This window comes from Cryptomeria japonica, chromosome 1, assembly GCF_030272615.1.
Source record: "Cryptomeria japonica chromosome 1, Sugi_1.0, whole genome shotgun sequence".
Classification (NCBI taxonomy): domain Eukaryota; kingdom Viridiplantae; phylum Streptophyta; class Pinopsida; order Cupressales; family Cupressaceae; genus Cryptomeria; species Cryptomeria japonica.
In genome coordinates, this window is record NC_081405.1 from 667,420,973 (window position 1) to 667,446,655 (window position 25,683).

Here is a 25,683-nt window from a genome sequence, read left to right on the forward strand (position 1 = left end):
TATCATTTGGTCACAAGGAAGAGACTTGTTAGATTTTGTTAGATTTTTTTTTTTTCATATAGGCTTGCATCTTTTGCCCTACAAATGCCACTATTTACGACTGCCTGGGTTCTTCCATATCTAGGTATGTTCTGATAGGTGCATACAGGGGGCATATTTCATAGTATGGCATGTTTTGGATCCTTCTTGTATAAACTGGTGACTTGGTACTAGTGTTTATCAACACTTACCTTCTCGTATACAAGAGGTATCAGTGTGTTTGAGGGTTTCCTTGCACAAACCCACAACTTTGTATTAGTGTTTCTTAACACTTGCATCCTTGTGTGCAAGAAATTCCCATTTGTCTACAGAGTCAGTCCACGCCCTGGGTTTCTCATGGCATCCTGATTTCTATAAGCAGTGGTGCAAGTCACTCAGGGCAACATCAAACTAGGTTGGCTCTCCACATTTGTTGTGCACAAAATCTCACCATCATTCCAGCAAATCCCAAACTCAATAATCTCATGGAGTTCTCAATTGCCCCCATTTTCCTCCGTGGTCTTGCATCTCTTATTCTCCTCTCCAAATACCTCATGGCTACTTCATATATCTTCCTCATTTATCCCTTCCACCCTAATTTTTCTTCCTCTATTTTTTTTTCCTCACATAATCAATTCTGATTCTAATCATGTCTTATACAGGATGAATCCTTCCTGAAACCAGACGTTGTGATCTGATCATGTCTTATACAGGATGAATCCTTCCTGAAACCAGACGTTGTGATCTGATCATGTCTTATACAGGATGAATCCTTCCTGAAACCAGACGCTCTGATCATGTCTTATACAAGATGAATCCTTCCTGAAACCAGACATTTGTTGTGATCGATCATGTCTTATACATGATGAATCCTTCCTGAAACCAGACGTTGTGATCGATCATGTCTTATACAGGATGAATCCTTCCTGAAACCAGATGCTCTTATCATGTCTTATATAGGATGAATCCTTTCTGAAACCAGACGTTGTGATCAATCATGTCTTATACAGGATGAATCCTTCCTGAAACCAGACACTTTGATCATCTTTGTCTTATACAGGATGAATTCTTCTTGAAACCAGACTAAATCTAGATCTTATCAATCGAATCAAATCAAATCTATCAGGATATCAATTTCGCAAAACTCCAAAGATCAAATACCTTAATTGATCTCCCGAGGGGGCATCACCATACCATAATTTAAAAATCAAGAGCCGAGGCATCCTATCAAACCAATATCAACATCAAAACAAGATTATTCTTTGAATCAATGCGTCATCACACCTCGCTTCAAAGAGGGGCAAAATGTAGACACTTAAAAATAATTATTTTAATTATTTTGTAATTCCTCACATAATTAATTAATTAATTATGTTAATTAAAATTCTTCTCAATATTAATTAAACATAATTAATATTGTCACTATAGCATATGATTGATTTATTTAATAAATCAATCCCTTTCTTTATTCTTCTAAAAAATCAAATCCTCACAAATCTTCCTCTTAGCTAATTAATTTCAATTAATTAGTTAACCTACATGATTCCTACAAATCATCTTCTTAATTCATCATTAACCTAATAAATTCTTCTAGAAACTCCCTAAACTCACTTAACATTATTCTTTTAGTCAAATTCTCCTACAAATATAAATCCCACCTAACATTTCCTCTAATTCCCCTCCTAATGAGTCGTTAATGGCTAATCATCATGATTCGCCACAAAGTCAACTCTTTGTCTTTTCATCCAGCCACTAGCTTTAAATGCTCTTTTTCTAGATGAATGTAAGATTTTCGAAATCTTACATTCCTCTAGGCATTTCCCTCTCCCAAGGAATTTTTAATTCCTTTTTATTCTACTAATCCCCATAATATCCATTTTTGGAGAATTTTTAATTCCTCCAATGCATCTTGTAGAGTGTGGAGATACAAAATGTCTGTAAGGCATATTTCTTGGTCTCCACACCCTCTCTTGGACCTTGTGTGACCTCACAAGTAAATCTTAGCCCTTCATCTTGAATTCATCCTAGCCATCCATTTTCTTCTCCTCTTCCTATAAAATAGGGTTCAATCCCTTCATTCAAAACTTCTTGAAATTCAGTAAGCTTATGCTGCCCTTTTGAGCCCAAGAAATCATCTTGGCAACTTGATCATCTCATCCTTATCATTCATCCTTATCATTTGTACACAATATTGGAGAGCCATCCACATCCAGCAATCAAAGGAGCACATCAAGTGGAGCATTATCAAGGGGCGCCTTCACTTCATCAAGCTCAATCCGAAGGAGAAGGTAAAATAGCAAGGTGAAATGGTCTTTTTATGATATTTTAACATTCTGCATGTTTATTTCATTGTGTTTTGATCAGTTTACCTTTCAAATCTATTTTTCCCTCTTCAGAGACATGTCAAAATCATGAGGTATCTTGGCTCCACTTTGTGCCATCATTTGTAAGAAGTATTGTCTATCCCTCCTCATTATTTCCTCAACCAATCGATTGAAATGAGGATTCATAATGGATTCTTCCACATCTGCTGAATGTACTGAAAAGTTGTCCATATTGTCATTATGTGTAGCATTGTTGTTTATAGTGTCCATGTTCTCAACATTTGGAATGTTTCTATAGGCATCCATGTCAGGTAATGTAGTATGATCAGAATTGAAAAAGATATCATTGTCATACTCATAAGAACTCATGTTTGCGGATTCTTGAGCCTCTTTAGTTTCTCTCCTAGATTTTTGAAGACGGGTTTCAACCATGAACTAGGTATTGACCAATATGTGTGAGACTGGATGAAAAATTGGAAAAAGTATGGAAGACCAAGAGTTAGATGGTATGTAAATGAATCTGAGGTGTACTTGCAATGTCCAAAGTGTAAGACCAAGTATGTATGTAGTAGAGTAGGTGTGACTTCCAAAGAGAGGATAGTTTCTCTTGATGAGGTAAGTTGACCTTGACTCTAAGTAAGACCAAATGAGACCCAAAGGTAAGAAACCTTGATGAGGGACCACTTTAGCAAAGTGTTGTTGTATGTAGTGTGTTGACAAAGTATGATGAGGACAAGCAAGTGACCTTTTGACTCAAGTTTAGACAAATGTGAATGTAATGAGAAGTGTAAAGCAATGATGGACTTCGTAAGACCCAAGGACAGGTTGAATGCTAAATGAAACCCTAGAGAAATGACCTAGGAAGGTCAAGAATTTTGAAACTGACTGTGTTTGTTTACTGGACTGTAACAGTTTTTTTCAATTCTAGACACAGGCATGGCTGTATACTTCACAAACGCGGTTTCCCGACATAGACGCTGCTCTGTTTAACACAGACATGCTTCTGAGATTTTTTTTGCAAAGTGTAATGTTGATTTTTGTGGACACAGATGCATTTCTACCCTTCACAGACGCAGCTAGACAACAAAGACACTATTATGCCTGACACAGACGCATTTTCGGCAAATTTTGTGCAATTTTTCCAATCTGTGAAGTTGTTTTTGTTGTGACCAAATCTGACTGTTTGACTGTTTGTGACAAGAGGACACAATGTTGATGAGGACTCAATGTTTGCAAGTGTCTAGACTCAAAATGACTCCAAGAAAAGTGTGTTGTTTGATGTAAAAATGTTTTGCATACACTTGAAGACACAAAAGACACAATGTTTTGTTGTTTGGTCTTGAATGTTTTGAATGTTTAACATAAGTCAAGCACAATTCTTATGGCTGGCCAAGACAATAGTTGTTGATCCCACATGGGGTTTTACCCCCGAGGCTACGCTATTCAGAGTGGATACTTAGATACTTGACCTCACTCACTCCACCCTCGGCACTCACTTCTCAGGTCAGCCAAGCATCAGTCCCCACGAAAACTCTCTGTGGCGAACTTTGTATCTCTACTAAGAACCATATGTGTGTGGGCTACTACCAGAGGTCCGACCTCCTGCCCCAACAACTAGAAGGATTTGGGCTTCTAAAACAAAAAGGTTCTAGTAAGGGCATCCGCTCGTGTGGTCATACATGCGGCACTTTCAGCTCTGTAAATACAGAAGGCTCCCAGTCGGTAGGGGTTACGCCCTACAAATGATCAAATAAATTTGATCAAACAGGTTTATGGGGAGACATAGTGTCGGTATGAACTAATCAGCACACGTTATCCTTAGTTTTCACCATGAATATAGTTGTTTATAGTGGTTCGGAAGAGGTGGGTTTTCCTCGCTACCACTTGGGTCGTTCTCTTCTCACTAGTAGTCCTAATGACCACACGAGAAGACAGGCCATCTAAAGATTTAAACAAAAAGAGCCTATTGCTCAAGACACAAAAGACAATGATTCAATTTTAGTGCACCAATTGAAGTGTTTGCTAGTCTATGAGAACAAGGCACACAATAAAAATCCAAAAACCCTTGCCAAGGACCTGCAACAAAGAGTTGTTAGTAGTTTGGATTGTTTCAAATGATCACCCCTTCCTACAAGCACACAAGTTAGGTAAATTTTAAACCCAAAAGACTTTGTGAAAATAGGGGCCTTCAACCAAATGATTTAGCGTCCAAGGCAAGCTGCACCAATTTTGTTAGCTAGATCTGAAAATGTTAGCTCAAAATAAACCAGATCTGAAACCCTAAATGCAAAATCCGAAAACTAAATCAATAAAAATCCAAAATTTAAAACTAGTAAACAAAGACACGATTACCCTCAACATAGACGCAGTTCTGTGAAACACAGACGCGACTACAGAACTCAGACACGCTTCCTTGACATAGAAGCGGATTAAAACAATGCAGATGCGACTTTACAACACAAACACGCTTTCCTGGAACCTGCAAAATAAAATATTGCCAATAACATAGACGTGATTCCAGAGGTCGCAGACACACCAGAAAATCAAAAACATGATCCAAAAGTGCACAGACGCGAAAATATCAAAATGTTGCCGAAAACATCAGATCTGCAACTTCAAAATACAAAATCTGCAACAAGATGTTAAATGCAAAAACGGACTAGAGTCCCACTAGGTGTGCCAAAATGTATATGGTGAAAATGGATAACAATAATAACAATATTGAAAGGCTAAATGAATTCAAGCACAAAACCCTAGCCTAACAACAACAAAGATCCACCATAACATATAAAGATTACCTAAGACAATGCAAATCAAATGAAATCATAAAGATTATACCATCACATGTCCAATAGGGTTTGGATCTCCATTTTTCCTATCTCCACTGATCTTGCTTGATATATTTGCTCTCAGATTTTATGTGTGCACAAGAGCTCAACAAAGAACGGAATGTGGCTGCAAGTAGGATCGTAGTGTAGTCAATTGATCAAGTCATTAGAATGCTTCATTAGGGTTTGATAATGAAGGAAGCATCTTCTTATATAGAAGACACTATATGAAATGGAGGGATAAGATTGAGAGGTGTAAAAGGAGGTCGGCTATGATTAGAAGGTAGGTAAAAGAAATAATAAAATAATAAAAGGGGTAGGTAGTGTATGAATTAAGAGATGAATGACATGTGTCATGGGTAGAAAAGGTTAATGAATTAATTAAATAAATTAATAGAAGTGGGATAATTAAATAAATAAAATATTTATTTAATTTAGGAAAAGGATAATTTAAATAAATAAATGTATTTATTTAAATGAGAAATAAGGCTAGAAGAGGATAAATGAATTAATTAAATAAATAAAGATTTATTTAATTAATAGAAGAATTAAGCTTAGATAATTAAATAAATAAAATATTTATTTAATTAGACATGACAATTTTGGGTGTCTACACCCATCATCTCAACCTCAATATGAGATGGGACTAGCTCAAAAGGAAATATTAAAAATAAACCAGATGATTGAGAAAAGAGTGACAGAAATAGGAGCACGAGGGCAGACAAGGAAGAAACAAAAATAGGGCATAAGGCCCCCTACAGCCCCACAACCCAAAACCAAGAAGGAGGAAGATCCCCCCAAGAACAAACCAAAAGGAGAATAAAAACATTGGAATTCAAGGTAGAACCACCTAGATCCCAAATAAGCCTGCTGCAGCCAAGCATGAACCCTTTTAAAACACCCCCTTCCTCAGCCACGAGCATCTCCATAAGAGAAGCAACCATTAGGCAGAACCAAGTCCTAGCACAAAAACACCTCCCCATGGGGGAGAGGAAGGAGGGTGGGAGCAACCAAATAGAAAAACCACCTCTCAAGGAGAGTGACCACAAACCTTCAAATCCATCGAGTAGAGCAGTGGAAAGCCAAGGAAGAAACCCACAAACTGCAAAAAGCACGACATAGAAGAAAACAAGCTACAAGACAGGCGTCCCCCATAGCACTGAGGTCTCCGCCCCTTGCCTACTCCCTACCCCCCCCACCATCTGCAGATGATAAACCCAGACACTACCACTGATCAAGAAACAAGCCCTGCAAGAGCCAAGGCACGTGGAAGAACACGACAAAAGAAATGAGTGCCTCATCCCTTGCATCATCTCCATCTGCAGAAGAAACCCTCTAACTCCTGCTCCCACTCATTTAGCAAATTAATTAAAGATGGTAAATGATTGTGACATTAGAGTTGTTATTACTAGTAACAAATACTCATAATTAAATGAAATACATTCCTTAGATCTCAAAAAGTAACAAATCATGTGGTGTCACATCAACACACCAATAACATATGACTTAATGTAGAACTAGTATAACTTATATTACACAACTAGTTGTCTTCCTTTTTCAAGGAGTCGCTTTGGATACTTTAACAAAAAAACATATTGATGTGGGCATCGTATTTGATGATGTGGACCTAAACATTGGTTATAAGTAGGGACCTTACCTAGCACACCATTGGAAAATATTGATAATGATTTGAAATCACTACATATGATTTTGAAAGGCACTAAGCTAGGGTTCTTAAGTATTGAACACTCCCCCAATATGATTTAAGAGAGAGTGATTCGTTGTGTTCTAAATGTTTGTTTGCACTTCATAATACAATTGTGATTAATGGCACACAAGATTTTTATACTTGGTTTATTTAACTGTTTGATGTGCTTCACCTAAGGGTATATTAAAATCCAGACCATGTTAAGTAGATATTTAAAAAAAATAATATATTATTAAATTATCATGAATAAATGATTAAATTTTGTTGCTAACATATATGTTGGTGGCAACTTTTACAAGATATGTCAATCATAATTTTTTTTTATAGTTTGTATTGACTATTATCAATATAAATAATTTTTGAAATTGATATCCTTTCAAACATTTCTTCACTAATTTTTCATTTCAAGTGTGATAGATAATAATTAACAATTTTTTATAGATTTAATTGTGTAATTTTATTTTACAACAATATTTCATACTACATTTTGTGATTGTGTGTCAAAATTAAGATTATAAATGCAATGAAATAAAAACTAATTATACTAAATGCTAAGAGAGAGAAAAAATAGAAGTAAAATTAAAATATGAAAAGATCAAAAGAAATAAGATTGGACAAGACTAAACTATAGTTGAAAAGGAAGGATAAAAAAGAGAAAGCAAGGGAAGTTGACTACACTTGAAAGTGTGATGATCAATGATTTATTAAATAATTTGTAGTGATTAACTTAATTTAGCTCCTATTTTATTACTATTGTAGACACCTAAATTGACATATTGGCAATTATCTAATTACTTGACTATTTCCTCCATTAGTAATTGAATAAATCTATATTTATATAATTAATTATCTCTTTTTTCATCCTTATATTAAAATTAAATAATATTTTATTTATATCCAAGGGGTTGAGCTTGATTGGTTAAAACATTGGGTCCTCATTGTGGAGACTCAAGTTCAATTACCCATAGGGACTTCAAAAGTGGAATTGTAAGTTGTGACTCTTTGTATTCCATAGGAGGTTGTTTCCAAATAAATGTGGATTTCTAACTAGTGACTCTTCATCATTAATTAATGGTCCTATTGTAATATAAAATCATTTACAAACATTAACCTTGATCAATCTTCTTTAAATTTTTCAAATTTTCACACGGGTATATAAGTATAGCTTTGTACATAAGGCATTTCCTCTTGTTCAACCCTATGTGGTACTCCAAAGGATCTCTTTTCCATCTCATCCATCCATTTTCTTCAGAATAATTTTCTGCCATATATTTTCCTTTAATCTTGGGCTCATGAATGGTCATTGTGTGAGAATACTTGTCCTTTCATGTTAGGATACTTTTCCTTTTCTCATCCTTCTAGAGCTTTCAACCAATTTGAATCTTTATTATACCAGAGGTGTTTCTTTCTTTGAGATTGATAGCCTATTATTTAAAATCAATGGTTGAAAGTTTACAAAGAGAATGCAATACAATTCAAACAATATGAACCATCTATTTTTTTTGCATTAAATCATTAACTTTTTCCCATGTTCATGCATGTTAGTCTCCATGCCATGCTCTGATGAATCCCATGCAGTCAAACTGCTAATTACCACCCTCCTCTTTCCTTGTGGTTTGATAGAATTAAATGATTGCAAACACTTTCTAGGATTCTTAGATCTCCATATACATCAAAGAATATATGGTGTGGGAGTTATTAATGACACACAATGCAAATTCATACTCTACAACTCATCATATTGGAGGCATCTCTAAATTATAGATTTTATTAAGTCCCAATGAGATGCTAATCATTAGTATATTATAGTATAGAATGAGTATAATGTATATTTTTATTTTTATTAATAATAATTATACTATAATATATAAACAATTAATTTTAAATATTGAGTGTATTGCATATATTTAATATAATTTTAAAGAAAGAAATGGGTCTCAAATCAATAAATTGAAATTTATGAATAAGAGAAATACATAATTTTTAATCATAAATTTCTATGAAGGTTAATACGTTTTAATGTATTTTAATTAAAGTGATCTATTAAGTGTAATGGTATTTATTTATTACTATCTTAAGTTATTAGAATTTTAAAAAAAGATGGTTATTGTGACCTTTTATTTTTATATAAGAAGAAATTTTGATAATTAATTGTGTTGTCAACTATAAATAACATGTTTTAGGTAAAATAAAAAATGAAGAGATAGATAACCATTAAGTGTTGTTATTTTAACACATCAACAAATTTAAACGATTTTTTGAATTACAAGCAGTATCGAGAAGGGAGGAGTGACCAAAATGGCTAGGGTTTTTTAATGGGGATGTAATAGATGGTTCAAAGGAGGATGATGGAAGATCTAAGGAAGAAGATGATCATGCTTCTTCCAAAAGCGGTTTTGGCCTATTTTTTGTGGTTTCCTTGCTTTCACCCTCAATCGATGTGCTGTTGGTTTGTGCGGGTTGTAAAGATTGGAAATAGCAGAGAAAAAAATAATAGAAACAGAAAAGCAATAAGAAAAGACAACACACGATTTATCATAGTTCGACAAATATGCCTACATCCACACTCAAAGCAGGGAATAACTTCTATTAATCAACTTTGTGAATACATGGCCTGCACACAACCATTATATAATCATATTCAGATATGAAATGAACAGTTGGGGGAACGCGAAGGGTCATGTGACCGTTGGACTTCACATTCCCAACAATCTCCCCCATGAAGGCCAACTGGCACAGCCATGCACTGGCATCCCTGCTTCCATTTTCGAAATTCACATTAAAACCAACCTACTAGATTTTAGCTTCACGAACTCTTGTTCACATACGCTTCAAATTAGCCTTTTCCAAATCAAAGTAGAGTTAAAAACTCTATCAGGCACAAACTCACCCATTATGCCAAAAACTGAAACACCACTTTGTCCCAGTTTAAAATACATTTCTTCATCACCATCACCTAAACTCCCCCGCAACAGAATATCTACCGATTCACAATTACTGGATTCTAATATCCAAACATAAAACTCAGACCTTACAAGGAACAAAACAATGACATTATTTTCATCATCAAATAACTCCATCAGATTGCTATCACGAGTTTGAGTTCTCTCACCGTCAGGTTGTTCATGATCGACGTTGGCACTATCATCCACATCCATCTAATCAGGTTGGTGAATGTCAATGCATTCTGGTCAAGATAAAACATCTCCTCCTCCATTAGAATAAGCATTAATAGATTCAATAACATTTTCATTCACTCCATGTGACACCTGAAACCGCTTGGAGCGATGCCCATTGTCCTCTGCTCCTGTCAATGGTCGCTTTCGCTTCAAACTAGAAAAATGACTTTTATCATTTACCATGTCATCTAGATCCATAGGCTCATAGGCTTCTATGAAATTATCTGCACAAAGGTTGTCATCATTATGGGAGTGCCTCTTTATTTTCGCCAAGGCCATGCCATCCGCAGAGCTCTTCGAAGCAAAAATTTCTCCTAGGCCTCCTTGCCCTACTACCTCACTCCAATCTGCACCCTCCTCATCCTGGGAGTCAACAACAGATTCAACTTGGGTCTCCAATGGCATACACTCTTCCTCCTGCAATCTCTTGAGTTCATCCTCTTCAACAACAACCACTTTTTCAACATCTTTCAGCTTAGAAATTCTAGCGTCTATACAGGGACTATCATGGTGTTCAACCTTCACCACACGAATCCCAACAACTTCTCGACCATTAACAATTTGGCCAATAAGTGCCAAGGCTGGCTCAAGGGGAGATCAAATAAGAATCCCAACATCCTTTTCCTTCGCTGGATTCTCCTCTTCAACTGAGTCCCCCTCTTTCTTCCAGCCATCCCACCAATGTACACGGCACTTGAAGCATAGTTTTACATGGCCATAGAAGTTATAAGTTTTACCTTCTCCTTCTTCCTCCATCTCTGCTCAAGCCAACATGGCTCTGATACCAATTGTAAAGATTAGAAATAGCAGAGAAAACAATAATAGAAACAAAAAAGCAATAAGAAAAGACAACACATGATTTATCGTGGTTTGGCAAATATGCCTACATCCACACTCAAAGCAGGGAATAACTTCTATTAATCAACTCTATGAATACATGGGCTGCACACAACCATTATATAATCATATTCAGATATGAAATGAACAGTTGGGAGAACGCAAAGGGTCATGTGACTGTTGGACTTCACATTCCCAACACGGGTGACGTGGTTGGAATGTGGTTGAGGACGATGGCTACTCTAGTTGGCCCTCATTTGGTGGGCTTCTCCCTAGCTGCTTCTTTGTGCTCTTCTCATGTGGCTGTTGCCGATGGGGAAAGAATCTTCAGGTCTGTCGCTTTCCTTTCTTATAGAGTTGTGAGGGCTGGTGTTGTTTCCAATGTAGAGGAGGATGACCTTATGGGTGCGCAGGGAGGTGGTGTCCTTATTTCTAGGTTCTCCTCAGTTGGGGTCGAAAGGTGGTTAGTGGATGTGTTGTTCTTTTGGGCTGCAGAGGCTTTTGGTCTACTAGATTGAGGTTCGTGAGTTCTCCTCTCCAAAAGCTTTCCTATTACTTGGTGGTGTGTTTTACCACTCTAGAGATAGATAGCGCTCTTTTGGTGGAGGTCTACGGTTGCATGAGATCCCATTTTGGGAGTTTCTTTTCTCTATTTCCCTAATCCTTAGTGTTGCAAGGTGCCTTCAGGGGTTTTCTGTTTTGCACTTTTGGTGGCGGTTTTTTTTGTACATCCTGGGGCTTGCCTCTAGGGTATGCATTCTCCATATGCTTATCTATTCATACCCTTTGTTGTTGCTCATGGCAGGGCTTTCGTTGTTTTCCCCTACCTTGAGTTGTTGGCTTTCACTCCTTGTAGAGCAATTTTTTTTTGTGGCTATTTGTTTTCGATTAAGGGATTTTTTTCATTTTGAGATGATGGCCGGCCTTGTGAGGTTTGTTGGAGCTTTGCAGTTTATTGTTTCTAGTTTTCTTATGTGAACTTGTGGTGGGCTATCCTTCGTTTTAATTCTATTGAGGTGGAGATTATTAGTTCCTACCTGCAAGAAACTATAGCGGAGGGGCTAAACATTAACTCCTGATTAATCTTTAACAGCTGCAACCAATAAGAGATTAGAATTTTGTTTTTCCTTTTTTGGTGCTATGTTCAATCTAAGAAACATGCGAGTTTTTTAAGTTTAAAATCTCAGAAAATTATTTTTCTGAGATTTGATTGGATTGAATACGGTCATAAGAGATTGTCAGAAGGAAAATGGGAAGTACGAGACGAGAGAACGCATGTTTCCCAAGGTCTCTGGCAGAGTGTTACAGACTGTAGATTTTGTAGAACCTCGAAAGAAAAGACCACAGGCTTTGGAAGGTGGAAATTAAGTGTTGTAGGTGGCACCTTGCAGGATGATTCACGTAGCCAAACTGCAGTGTGAGTGCCTTGTTGACAGGTACCTCAACTTCTTCCTTCGATTATCCTACATTTCTATTTCATACACCATTATAGACATTTTCTGAACAATGAGCTGGGTGCTTTGCTGCTATAGCCTGTCAACAGTCAATCACCCCACTGTGCTGCTGTTTTTTTGTTCTAGTAGGACCCGTGTTTTTAAAAGGAATGGATTAACAAATTGTAGAATATTTCAAGGTCTTGCAGGAAAGCCATATATAATTGAATGGATTAACAAATTGTAGAAAACTATTTATAATTGCACGGTTGTACCAGCACTTATTGTATTCATCGCCTTCGCTCTGGTATATCAGTGATCAAGGCTCAAGGGAGTCTCTTTAAATAAGTTTGTAAGGTTTATGAAATTACTTATCTGATTATAAGTTTTCACATAACATTTTAGTGATGCAGTATTTGTAGTATTTTGGTGATGCAGTATTTAAGGTATATGCGTGTAAAAGATCTGCTAGTTTTTGAACGTTTTGGAGTGCTTTTATGTGTGGCCCTTTTTTGGGCATATGCACATCTATTGACTGCGAGTGGAGCTTACAAGTGCAATTCTGATTTAACAAAAGTCCATTGCCGTACTGATCAATCACACCTATTATCATCCACTCCCTAGTAAGGAATTTTATGCTTTGATCTATTTAAAGGCCATGTTTGATGTCTTGATGAGTTTCTTCGGTATTTTATGAACTGCATTCAAACCTGTAATAAAGGTTTAAAATAAGAGTGACTTCAACAACTGCAGGGTGAAATTTCCCTACCCACTTCAATGGGGAGCCCCTACCTTTAATGCTGGCCATACATTTGGAATGATGGCTCCAGTTTTAGTTTTCATGATTGAGGTGATATATACTTTGCTTTGTATCATTTTTTCATAATTCATCACTCCAAAGAGGCTGGTCTATTCTATCATTTCTTAATTATTATTAGTCTCACACAAGTTACCCTTGTTTTATAATAATCTACTTTTTCAATTATAATTTCAGTCAACTGCAGCATACTTGGCTACATCCAGGCTTGCCAGTGCGACACCTCCTCCAGCATATGTTCTTAGTCGTGGCATTGGTTGGCAGGTATGAATTTAAGAATGTGATCTTTAGCTATATATCTTCCACTTTTTTCAAGTTTGTTGTCTTCCACACATGAATAACATAATGTTTTATACTATGGCTTCTAACAGGGCATCGGGATACTCCTAGATGGTCTTTGTGGAACAGGAACTGGTTCAACAGTTTCAGTGTAAGAAGGATAATGCTTTCATCTCTATTCTTTTAAATTCTAGAACGTGTTGTTTTTTCTAGGGCTTATGACTGGCAATCAAAATTTACAGCTTGGACCATGCCATCTTGTTTCAGTGAGAATGTTGGACTTCTTGGGGTAACTCAAGTTGGTAGCCGCCGTGTGGTGCAGATTTCTGCAGGGTTCATGATATTATTTTCAATCTTAGGTAGGGGGTGCTTTTGTTTGGGGATAGGGTGATAGAGCCCTAGGGGTATTTTAAAAATTTTCATGTGGCTTGCACAGGGTCATATGTATTGTTGTTTTGTCACATTTGTTACTGTATTTGTTTGCTGATACAATAAAATTTGGAGCCCTCTTTGCATCAATACCTTTCCCAATTTTTGCTGCTTTGTATTGTGCTCTATTTGGGCTAGTTGGTAAGCCAATATTTTTCAATCTCATTACCTAGCAATGGTCTTTGCACCCAGTTTTAAATATTTTGCAGCCTCTAAATATGGTCTCTGTTGCTGTGTTTGTTCCAGCGGCAATTGGTCTTTCCTTTTTACAGTTCACAAACATGAACTCTCTGCCGAACCTGTTCATTACTGGAGTTTCTTTGTTCCTTGGATTGTCCGTCTCTCAGTACTTTAATGAATTTGATACGGCACAAAAAGCCAAGTTGGCTATTTCTCAAGGCCTGATGGTATCTTCTTCTAAAGTTCCTTATCCTTTCCATGGACCTGTTCATACAGGGGCTAGATGGGTGAGTTTGACATGCTAATCCTAATCTGTCACAAAAACTGTATTCTAGCTCAATTTAGTAAGTAGCAAATGATTTTTCAGCTGCTCTTTAATGCTTCATTTGTCAGAGCAGTATAACTACTTATGAATTAATCTAATAAAGATCCAACACTGACAAGATCTTTCCTTTTTTTTAAATCTCCTGGTATTTCTTTCCAGCATATCAAGCCAAATATGGTTTTTTGGCTAATTTTAGTAAAGATAACCCATAAATATGTTAATGTTTGGTTGCAAACTTTCTGTAAATGGCATTGCAACAAGTTGGAAAAACTGATTTCTTTTTTTCTGTAATGATCTGGTCCTGTTTCTGTTTCATATGTACTACTAATGCCCTTTTTATGCCTGTGAGGAGTAACCATAACAAGAACATATCTCCTTAAATTGACCCCCAATTTTGAGTCCAAAATGAATATGGAAGAACAATGGACAATGATCTTATTTGTCCTTGTAGATGATGGCACTCAATGTATTTGTTAGATCCCTGCACAACCAAAGATGCTACTACATTATTTACAGGTAAGAACATGAATTCTTTGATACCTAGAACCAAGACCGGAACCATAAAAGTATGTAAACCTTCGACTGGATGCTACATTAATCCAATGCTTCCGTAACATTCCATACACTACTACATATTGTAGTCTAAATAAATGATTGAGATCATGCAAAACTTTGCACTTCATTCAATCTCACATAAATTATGACGCGTGTTAGACCCGTCATTACCAACTAGGTCACCAAGCCATCTTCGACACAAGTCTATGGTAGACCATGTGTTTTATTTTGAATTCCCTTCATTTTCTTGGATCGTAAGAGATTAAGTGTATTTTCTAAAATGGCAAATGATTCTCCATAATAATTTGTGAGGATGCCTGTTATTTGTATGTGGTTTGTGTATGATGTTTTTGAATTGTTGCTATGGGTAGTTAACAGTGCAAAATCAGCTCATAAATAGATGAAATGATGAATTCTTGTTGTATGTAATCCATTATATTGTAAAACTTAGATAACCACCTTCAAAGCTGTTTACCTTGGAATTCCTTGGAATGCTCTAATGATTAAGAACATTATCCCTCCCAGAATCTGCTATTTTAAGCATTATTTCAAGCATAATTTGCTTACACAGAAGCCGGAAGCTCGTCCCTGATTTGCAAAACTATCCTGCTGGCAGTTTGGCAGGAACTTCGCTGCAGTGCAGCTCTTGTTTCAATAGGCATGGTTGGGATTTGGTTTTCTCGGCTTCTTTTTTACCTTCTTGTGAATCCTATTGAGGTGGATGGGTTTCTGATTGAGGTGGAGTTTGGCTTCGTGAGTGTTGTTGTAAGTTGTCTTAAGGAGGCTTTTGTTGCCCTAGTTATGGTGGTTGGATACATTGGAGCTATTGGTGTTGTTCTTCTTTTTCTCTGCCCATTTTCTCATATGGAGGTGGAGATCTTGGTGGAGTTTGACATTTTGGTGTACATTGGCTTCATGTATATGGCTTTGGGAGCCTTTATAAAACCCATTGTTCCATATGAGATCCTTATTAAAATCCATTATTAAGGTTAAGGGAACCTTCAAAAACCCTTTACTCATGATTGTTTGAGTTGGCTTCGGTCTTCTATGTTTTAGCCGATTCTTTAATGCTTGGTTTGTAATGTTAGGGTATGGATGGGTTGCCTATTGCCTATATTTTTTTCTATTGTAGCGTTCTATTTGTGGGTTCTGAATCCTTCCAAAATTTGAAGGGTTCCAAGTCCCTTCAAAACCTTTTGTTTAGGTTTTGGGTCCCCTCAAAACATGCTTTTCTCTTAATCAAAAACCATTTAATGTTGTTATTTTATTGTAGGATATTTATTCAGTATTTTATTAAATTTGAAGAGGGAATCTTGTAAAATATCTCATTTCATTTACTTTGAGCTAGAAGTAACTTTTTAATTATTTGGATATTTCTATCAACTAAATATAGAAATTGAAAACTTTAATGTTATGGCAAGTCATTTAGGAAGTAGAAAAATTGATATAATACTATTGAATTATGTTAATAAGCATGAAATATTCAAAATTATAAAAGTACATTTTAAATATTAGTTTTGACATGGTACCATCATTTGGGATCTTAAAACATAATATTTTATTTTATTTTATTATTTGCATATTATATTTATTATTTTGAAACAAAAATTAATTTATATATTATAGCATAATAATTATTAAAATCCCCCAAAAAAAAATTAATATAAAAAAGATTCAAATGTCTACTATTTATATGAAATAATATAATTTATATATATCAAATAATAAATATAACTTATTAATTTTTTTATATTATATAATATATTATTTCATTTAATCTAATATACATCAAATTAGGACATTTTTAATTATTCTATACACATTTGAGATAATTTATTAGAGAAGGGACTAGTCATATAACAATTAATATAATTAAATATAGAATATAGACACATAATTAAATAATAAATATAATATAGTATATAATAGGAATAATAACTTTTCTATCAACTAAAAAGTTAATTTGTTTAATTTCTTATTTGGTAAGGAATAAATTATGTATCCATTTTTTACTAGACAAAGCAAACTATAAATACTTAGATACTATGCATTATTCAATATTTTATAAGACAAAGTTAAATTACACTGAATCTTATTTGATAATCTTGGAAAACACATTTATTTCAAGGTAAATGCAATTTAAAGAACACCCTATTCAAAATCTTGAAAGACTAACGTATTAGGGGAAGCATACTAGTAATCATTACAACTAGTTTATTGTACTCACAAATCTTAACTATATGCGACTTAACTACTTATAGCTATTGTTTTGGCTTCTATGTAGTAATGATGAATGTTATGTGCAAGGGTAAAAAAGTGGTCATTTCAAAGTGCCACCTGATACCTACTTAAAGATGTCTCAATAACTGTGCACTACTACCACCTCAAAAATGGCCAATATTATGCTAAAATGCCCTAGTAGTTGTGCACTATGGGAACCAATAAAGTTGCACAACTCCTCTTATTAAAGTTTAAAAATTCTAACTACTGGATATAAAGTGGGTGGCTATTGGTACATGTGAAATTTATTAATGGAAATTTAGTTATTATATTTCTAGTTTCTTTAAAAGTAGTAATTTTAAGGTTGGTTGAGCAAAGAATGAATGATAATGGAAACATATATGATAACTGATGCTCTTCCCACTATAGTAGAAAGACAAATTACATAAGATGAATAGACCCCTTTCAATAAACTATAATTTTAAATATTATAATAAAAATTTGATACTCTCAAAATATTATTTTTTTAATATTATATTTAAAACATCACTATTAATATTTTTAATCTACTTTACTTTGAACTGTTATTCTTTGAATTAAATAAATAATACTTTGAATAAAAAATTATTTTGTAAAATAAAATGAATTGAAACCTTTAGTAAGTTACAATATTAAATAGCCAGTCTGTATACACAACCATTGGCCCTCGACCTAATCCAAATTTCTCCAAGCCCTTTCTGACACGAACGTGTGGTAATTAAGGGCTATATGTTATTATTTTCTGTCAACGCATTTACTTACCAGAAGTACGTAGAAAGCCTTTTTCTTTTTACTATCAATATTGTTCTAGTACACAGTAAAACATCTGCTTCTAGATAACAGTATAAAGCATATAACTTTGAAAAGAATTATGGTGATACTAACTCTCTCGTAAAGAAGGGATGTTACATTAGTCATGAAAACTTAGTTTGAAGTGATTGCCTAAGTATGATTTATCATCAATAGATTTTAAGATTACATATCCTCTCTGAATTTAAAATATTTCAGAATTAACTATATGCATTGAATTTTTTTGAATTATTTTTGGTACATCTTTGTTGATTTAAAGTATTTGTCAAATGTGAACTTATTACTTGGTTTGAGGCTGAACAAAGGCAAAATGGCAGCACTGGATGGAAGCAGGATCGGAACTGGCGATAGGAGCAGGGTTACTGATGCACACTATTTCAGTGCTCAGTCTTCGAAGGTTGGATCTTGAAGCGATGAAGCAGACATTGCTTTCCCCATCGAGACAAGTAGATTGTAGGTTGTTTAGAAATCGCTTAATGCTGGGAAAGCAGATATGGTCCAGGGCAACAGACATTCCAGACCACAGTTAAACTTTGGAAACCCTTACTAAAATGGAAACTAGTGCCCGATTGACCCGCATAAGTGGAAGGAGAATGGTTTCATTTGCAATAACAAAGGCTAGTTTTGTAAGGCTAAGAATCCCGCATCTGAGGCGCCCTGAAATTGGTATCCACCCCCTGAACCTAGCATTTCTGTTGCGGCACCCGAGAGAAGCAATCCTCACACTGTCTCTTTTTTGGTTCCCTCAATTGATCATGGTAATCCCCATAAGCAGAATGGGCGCTTTAGGCAAGACAACTCTAGGGTAGACAAAGCCAGGTTCTGGAGATCCAATTTCTGCTCTAACAATCAAAACCCTTGGTCGAGCCAAGAAAGATGCCCTGACTATCAAAGAGTCGCCTCCCTCCCTCAACGACCCCATTTTCATAAACCGGTAATAAAAACCTCAAGACCCACCATCCTTTTGGATGAGAATAAAATTAATTTTGCTACGTCAAATTTGCTTGAGTCTTGCCTTTTCATCAAGCGGGGTGGTGGAAAGCGGGTTAAGGACAACTTTGAATCCTTGTGTAGAGCACAATGGGGTAAGGATATTAACATTAATATCCTCCCAAATGATTTCTATATGATTGAATTTATGAGCAATAAGGATAAATGGCTAGCGAAAAATAAAGGTTCATACATCTTAGATGGCATTGAAGTTCACACCATTGATTGGCAGCCCAATTTCAATCCCCGAACATATGTATTGCTGGACAACAAGGTATGGATAAGACTGTATAATTGTCCCTCGGATTATTGGCACATTGATATCATCAAGGATATATGCAAAGACAGTAGCACTTTTGTATCGGCAAATGATATCTTGGAGGATAAATTATGGGGAAGCTTCCTCAGAATTTGTATTAGAATGGATCAAATCACCAAGATTCCCCACGAAGTCAGAATTATTGGGTCAGGGAATATCTGGATTCAAAAGATTGATAGAGAAGATCAACTACACATTTGTCCTAAATTCTTTTCCTTAGATCATATCGGTATTAGTTGTGATGTTTTGGCTACGATACAATGAAGTTATTTCTATATGCAATCTCCTATTGAGGTAAATCTGCAATCGGAACCTCCTATTGCCTTTGACACTGGGGAAGCTATTTTCAACAACACTCTTGACAATGAGAATGTTCCACTTCTAGAAGCAACCCCTTTGATCATAATTGCTCCCTGCTCTGGTCAATGCGAGAGTCAACAAGATCTTCTCACCCTTTTGGAGAAGACCAAATCCCTACAGGCAGATATTGAATCCAAGTTAGCGGATTCACTTCCACCCTCCCCATGTGGGCCCAGGAATCAACTGGTAATTGAAGATGACAATCTTCACTCTTAGGATATGGAGACTAGCACTATTAGGGAGATGGGAGGGCAGATCTGCTCCTCGATAGGCATTGAGCTAGAAGATGGTGAAATTGAAACCTTCGCCTCGAAGGGGGAGGAAGACTTTGAACCAGACTCAGATCTTATACTGGAGGGTACTTTAAAAGGTTTTGGTAAATCGGATTCAACTATTGAAAAACCTAATTTTAAGCCAAAAGGTGTGCAGGGGCACAAGTCCAAAAAAGCTATGCTAGCAGTGGCTGGTGCTACCTGTGGTCAAACCAAACTTAATTTAGGGAAGGGAGATACCCTTCCCTAGGAGCAATGAAACTCTTATCTTGGAATGTCAGGGGCATCAATGCCCCTGACAAATGGTGCTTGATTAAGCGCCAGATTGATGACACTAAATGAGATATTTGGCTACTTCAAGAAACTAAATGGAGCAAGGCTGAGACTGCTGCTAAAATGAGAGTTTGGAAATAGTGGAATGAGCTTTTTAGGCAATCAGATGGAGCCTCTGGTGGCTTGGGTATCATTTGGAACCCCATGAATGTTAAGATCTCACTTGTAGGGGAAGATAAGTATTGGCAACACTGCTCGGTTACCATTCTTGGATGGAATGAGAATTTCAATCTTTTCAATGTGTATGGACCATCCACTGTTGGTGATAAACGGGCTCTCTAGGCTCTCTTATCCAACAAACTAAATAGTATTACCGATGGTAGTTGTGTGGTAGCCGAGGACTTCAATGCAATCCTCTCTAGCACTGAGAAAAGTGGGGGTATTTAGAGAACTGGTATGTCCCAGAAGGACTTTGTGGACTTTGTTGAGCAGAATCACCTTTTAGACATTGTTCAAAAAAATGGAGTAATGAAGTATCACTCAGCTTCCCAAGGTGGGTCCCATGGTTCTCTATCTTACAATGTCCCTCAAACCAATGTTTTTGCTCTCAGATCACTGAGCAAAATGGTTTAGGGATGGCAAATGCAAGAACGAGGGATGCTTTTGTGGGTTTTAACATGAGATGCATCCTAAGCTATGCATGACTCTAGAAATGCAATCAACTAACTATAAGATGACAAGGTTAGTAAACAAACTATCCTAGCATACTATATTAGTTCAATGATTTAAGCTAATGATAATAGAAAATATTCTAAACATGCATATTTAGACTAATTCCTTGTTAAAAGAGAGGTTAAATGATGAGCATATATGAAATGAAAGCTTGAATGTATTTGAGCATAAGTATGATACTACAAACTTGGATTCTTAAAATGGAGGGATGAGAGCTCTATTTATAGCAAAAATAGGGCAATGGATGGTCAGGATTGAAAGAGTTAATCAAGGGCTAAGGTTGAAAGTTGGGAATCCATGTTTGCAATTTGCACCAATGAAATGGTGACAAATGTCAACATAGGGTTGGTTTGAGAGAAGGGGTTGAAGGCATTAAATGCCTGAGAAGACCTTATGGTCATCTAGAGATAAGGGTTAAGCTTAAGTTAGGCTTACCCATTGGATTAAGAGTTAATCCAAGGATAAACTCTTGTGCAAATGATTAAGAAATAATCATGGTCAAAGCATTAAAGGCTTGAAGAGACCCTTGGGTTGGATGAAGGTTAAGTTAGGCAAAAAGTCTCTAACCATGTAAGAGGGTTGAATTAACCATTAATGGCTTGGGAGACTTTGGAAAATTAAGTGGTTGAAGACTTGAAGCCTTTAATGGTTATCAAAGACTTTAAGGTTTTGAGAAGTGACCTCCCCTTGTTTAGGGATGTGACAAAGTTTAGAAAATGGGTTAGGTTAATTTAGAAGTGATTAGAAGGGTCTAGAAGAAATTAGGAAGGGGTTTAAGAAGCAAGTGGGAGATGTAGGAAAATGCAAGTGGATGGAGGGATAATAGGATTTAATTGAAATAAAGTTAATTTAATTCAATTTGGTTGTAATTTGAGGAAATTAAATAAATTAGATTTATTCAATTTAGGATAAACTTTTTAATTAAATTTGAATTTAATTAAAAGTGGATAGAAGGGATTTAATTGAATAAAATGATTTATTCATTAAATGGTATAGTGAATTTAATTTAAATAAATTAAGTAATTTACTTAATTAAATAGAAGAATGTGGGTAATTTAATTAAATTGGATTTAATTAAATAGAGAAATGAACATAAAATATTCATTTAGGAATATGGTCATTTTTATACGTCTACATTTTGCCCCTCTTTGAAGTGATGTGTGTGCACATTTTATTTCAATGAAAATGATGCGTTATCGTGATTTATGATGAAATGAAATATTTGTGTCGCTCTTATTTCTCATGTCGTGCCCCGGATTTGATTTGATGCGTGATGCCCCCTCGGGAGATGAATCAATATTTTGAAAATTTTGTTGGGATTTGATGATTTTTGTGTGGTATGTATGATTTTGTCTATGTGAAATATTGAAATTGATTCATCTCCCGATAATGTACATTATGTAGGGTATAGGGGAGACCACGACAACATTACATGTCCGGTTGGCTACCCCTAATTTCATTTTCCTTCTATAAAAGGGGAAAAGTGTTTTAATTTGATTCATTTGTGCATTGTTGACTTTGGAGAAAGAGAATTTGGTCTAAAGTCAAAATGCCTATCCTGTATTCTAGGCACCGTTTTGAGCGTGTTCGGAGGTACCGGAGACCTGCCGCATATGGACCACTAGTAAGTTATTACTTTTGACCCCTTTTTGATTTTTGATTTGGTCGTTTTTGGTTATTTTTTGATTTTTGAAATTTGGTTTTAGCGTTTTAGCGCGTCAAAGTCACAAAGTAGCGCATACAAAAATTTAGGTAGCGCATGAAGCTGATTTTTAGGGCTGCGTCCGAAACAAAATAGGGTAGCGCATACGAAGTCAAGGGTAGCGCAGGGAGTTAAAATAGTGCATGCCGAACGTAGGGTAGCACGTACGGTCAGCAGGGTAGCACGTAGGGTAGACCTAGCGCATGGGGGTCGTAGGGGTTCGCATGGGTAAGGGGTTTTAGCACGTAGGGTAGACCTAGTGCATAGGATCAAACAGGTAGCGCCCAAGAGACATAGGTTAGCACATAGATAGGTTTTAGCGCATAGGGTAGGTTGGGTGGCGCATGGGGGGAAAAGATTAGCATGTAGAGTCAGTCTAGCGCATAGGGTAAATAGATTAGCGCGTAGGAAAAATAGCCTAACGCGTGGGTGGATTTTAGCACAACGAGAATCTGTTTTAGCGCATCCGAAATTTTTTTGCGAGATGTGTTGATTTGTGAAATTGTTGTGTTTTGCTGTCTTGGTTTTTATTGATTCATCCAATATGAGTGTTGATATAACTTGTTGTCATTTGCTATATGTCAAGTTATGCATAGATATCAATGTGTTGTCTAGATCAAAAGATGATTTGTTTTTGCACTCTGTTTTCAAGTTCAAATGTGTGAAGCCTGATTTGTGTGACAAGCTGATATGGGTTGGAAACTTGAGTTGTTTTACAAGCTGATATGGGTGGGAAACTTGAGTTGTGTTACAAGTTTACGTGATTTTGGAGACTTGAGTTGTGTTACAAGTTTTGATATGGTTTTTGATAACTTGAGTTGTGTTACAAGTTGATATGAAATGATAGGATTTTGAACTTGATGTAGATGAGCAAATTGTTTCATGCTGTTGATGTGAGTTTGATTGTGATATCTTTGTTTTGATGTGGAAAATGATATTGGACTTGTTTTGCTTGTTGACAGGAGCGATTGGGTGTGGTTCAGTCACGGGAGCGATTTTCGAGGCCATGGACATTGATACCGCGGTTGACTCGGGCCGACTTGGATATCATAGAGAGATGTGGGTTGACGTCCCTATTGGATATGCCTCGGTTCACTGTGAACCGGGGGCTACTTATAGCACTAGCAGAGAGGTGGCACAACGACACGAACACCTTTCATTTTGCCACAGGTGAGATGACAGTCACCCCAGAGGACTGTTACAAGATCCTGTGCATACCAGTAGGTGCACTACTACCATATGAGTAGTCAGAGGAGGGTGGGACAGAGGCACTTCACCGCATTTTTCACGATGAGACAGTCTGTGGATATGAGATCCCATGGCAGGAGTTCCTAGACCTAGATTATGCACCACTTCCATCATTATTGGTAGGGTTTATTGGTGGGTTCCTTTGTCCTGATCATAGGTCAAAGGGATTCTCTGTGGGATGGGGGCTGGTTTTAGAGGAGATGGTTACACAGGGCCGTAGGTTTTCATGGGGATCGGCTATGCTAGCCCATCTGTACAGGGGCCTGCATGATTTGGTATACCTCGGTTATGGCAGTTTATTAGCTAGCGTGACGTTGTTACAGGTATGGTGCTGGGAGCACATTTCGGCTGCTAGGCCATTAGCAGACAGAGATAGGCCCATGGGATGTGCATATATATATGGATACAGGGGTCTGGTTGTCTAGCGGAAGTTGGGCAAACTAGAGCATTGGAGGAGAGTGCTGGATGACATCGATATGGTCACATAGCGACCGTATACAGGGTGTGAGGTGTGGGTGGAGGACGAGCTAGAGATGCCTTAAGTTTTTATGATGAGACACCTGATTAGGAGGACCCCATTTGTGATTGAGAGGTTTGTGGTGACTAGAGTTTTGAGATAGTTTGGTCGACAGCAGGGTATGACTCAAAGGGCTTGCTTATATGCACGGCTGAGGTAGGACGTATTAGATTGGGGCTCGACTATTGATAGCGCAGTGGTGGTGGAGGAGTTTGTCAGTTTGGTGGGTCAGATATGGGATTATGCCCTAGAGATTTTGGATGCGGGCATGACGGATGAGTTTGCGAGATTGTTTGCTGCAGCCAACATTTGAGGATAATGATGAGGAGGGAGAGGGAGATGATGAGGATGATGGAGATGATGGAGGAGGACGACGAGGGAGAGGAGTTAGAGGGAGGCGGGGAGATAGAGGGAGGAGAGGAGATAGAGGTGTGGAGAGAGCAGTTAGACAGGCGGTGATAGACAGGGGGAGAGGTAGATTAGCTATTGGAGCCGGTGGAGAGGGGAGAGTGGGGGAGGTGCTCACTATGGTGGGAGGTACTGATGAGGTGATACGACCAGCGTAGAGGAGAAGGACAGATGTGCTCCCACCTTCAGCACCGAGGACAGGCAGAGCTAGAGGGGATGCCCCTGCATAGGTACCGCTATGGGTTCGGGTCCCTACTCATGTTGAGGATGCTCAGATTCGAATCCTGTAGGTGACTGTACAACAGCTGCAGGCACAGGTTTTGACACATCAGTGACAGATTGCGTAGTTGACCACTGAGTGGGATACAAAGATAGAGTGGAGGGGGCGAGCGGAGGAGCTTGCAGCCAGTGTGTAGAGAGCAGCGGCAGGTGGTCCGATGAGAGACACCCTGAGAGAGCTATCATTGAGAGCTCAGGAGGCGGAGTACTACCATCGGCATTATGAGGCTGCGGTACCTAGAGATCATCGAGTACAGAGCTTCACATAGTCAAGATCCACTCGATCTCGAGATACTGGGTCGCGGTCCGAGAGCCGAGGTGTGATAGGGCCATCGAGACAGGACCCCCCTGGAGATCTAGGGGTGGGGACATCTGGAGCTAGACCATCTCCATCAGGGGATAGCCATACTTGAGAGACGTGGTCTCTGTTGTATTTTTGATCATTGTATTCTTTGTACTAGACACAGTGATGATATATTTTGTACATTTTGATCATTTTTTGGAGATATAAATATATATATATATATCTATATATATATATATATACATATATATATATATATACGACATCATTATCTTTGATCATGTGGTGTGTTATATGG

General features: G+C 37.0%; 1 pseudogene; it reads left to right on the forward strand.

The window, feature by feature from the left end:
• Positions 1 to 12,273: 12,273 nt before the first annotated feature.
• LOC131071943 (nucleobase-ascorbate transporter 1-like) lies at positions 12,274 to 15,993 on the forward strand (annotated as a pseudogene).
• The last annotated feature ends 9,690 nt before the right edge of the window (positions 15,994 to 25,683 follow it).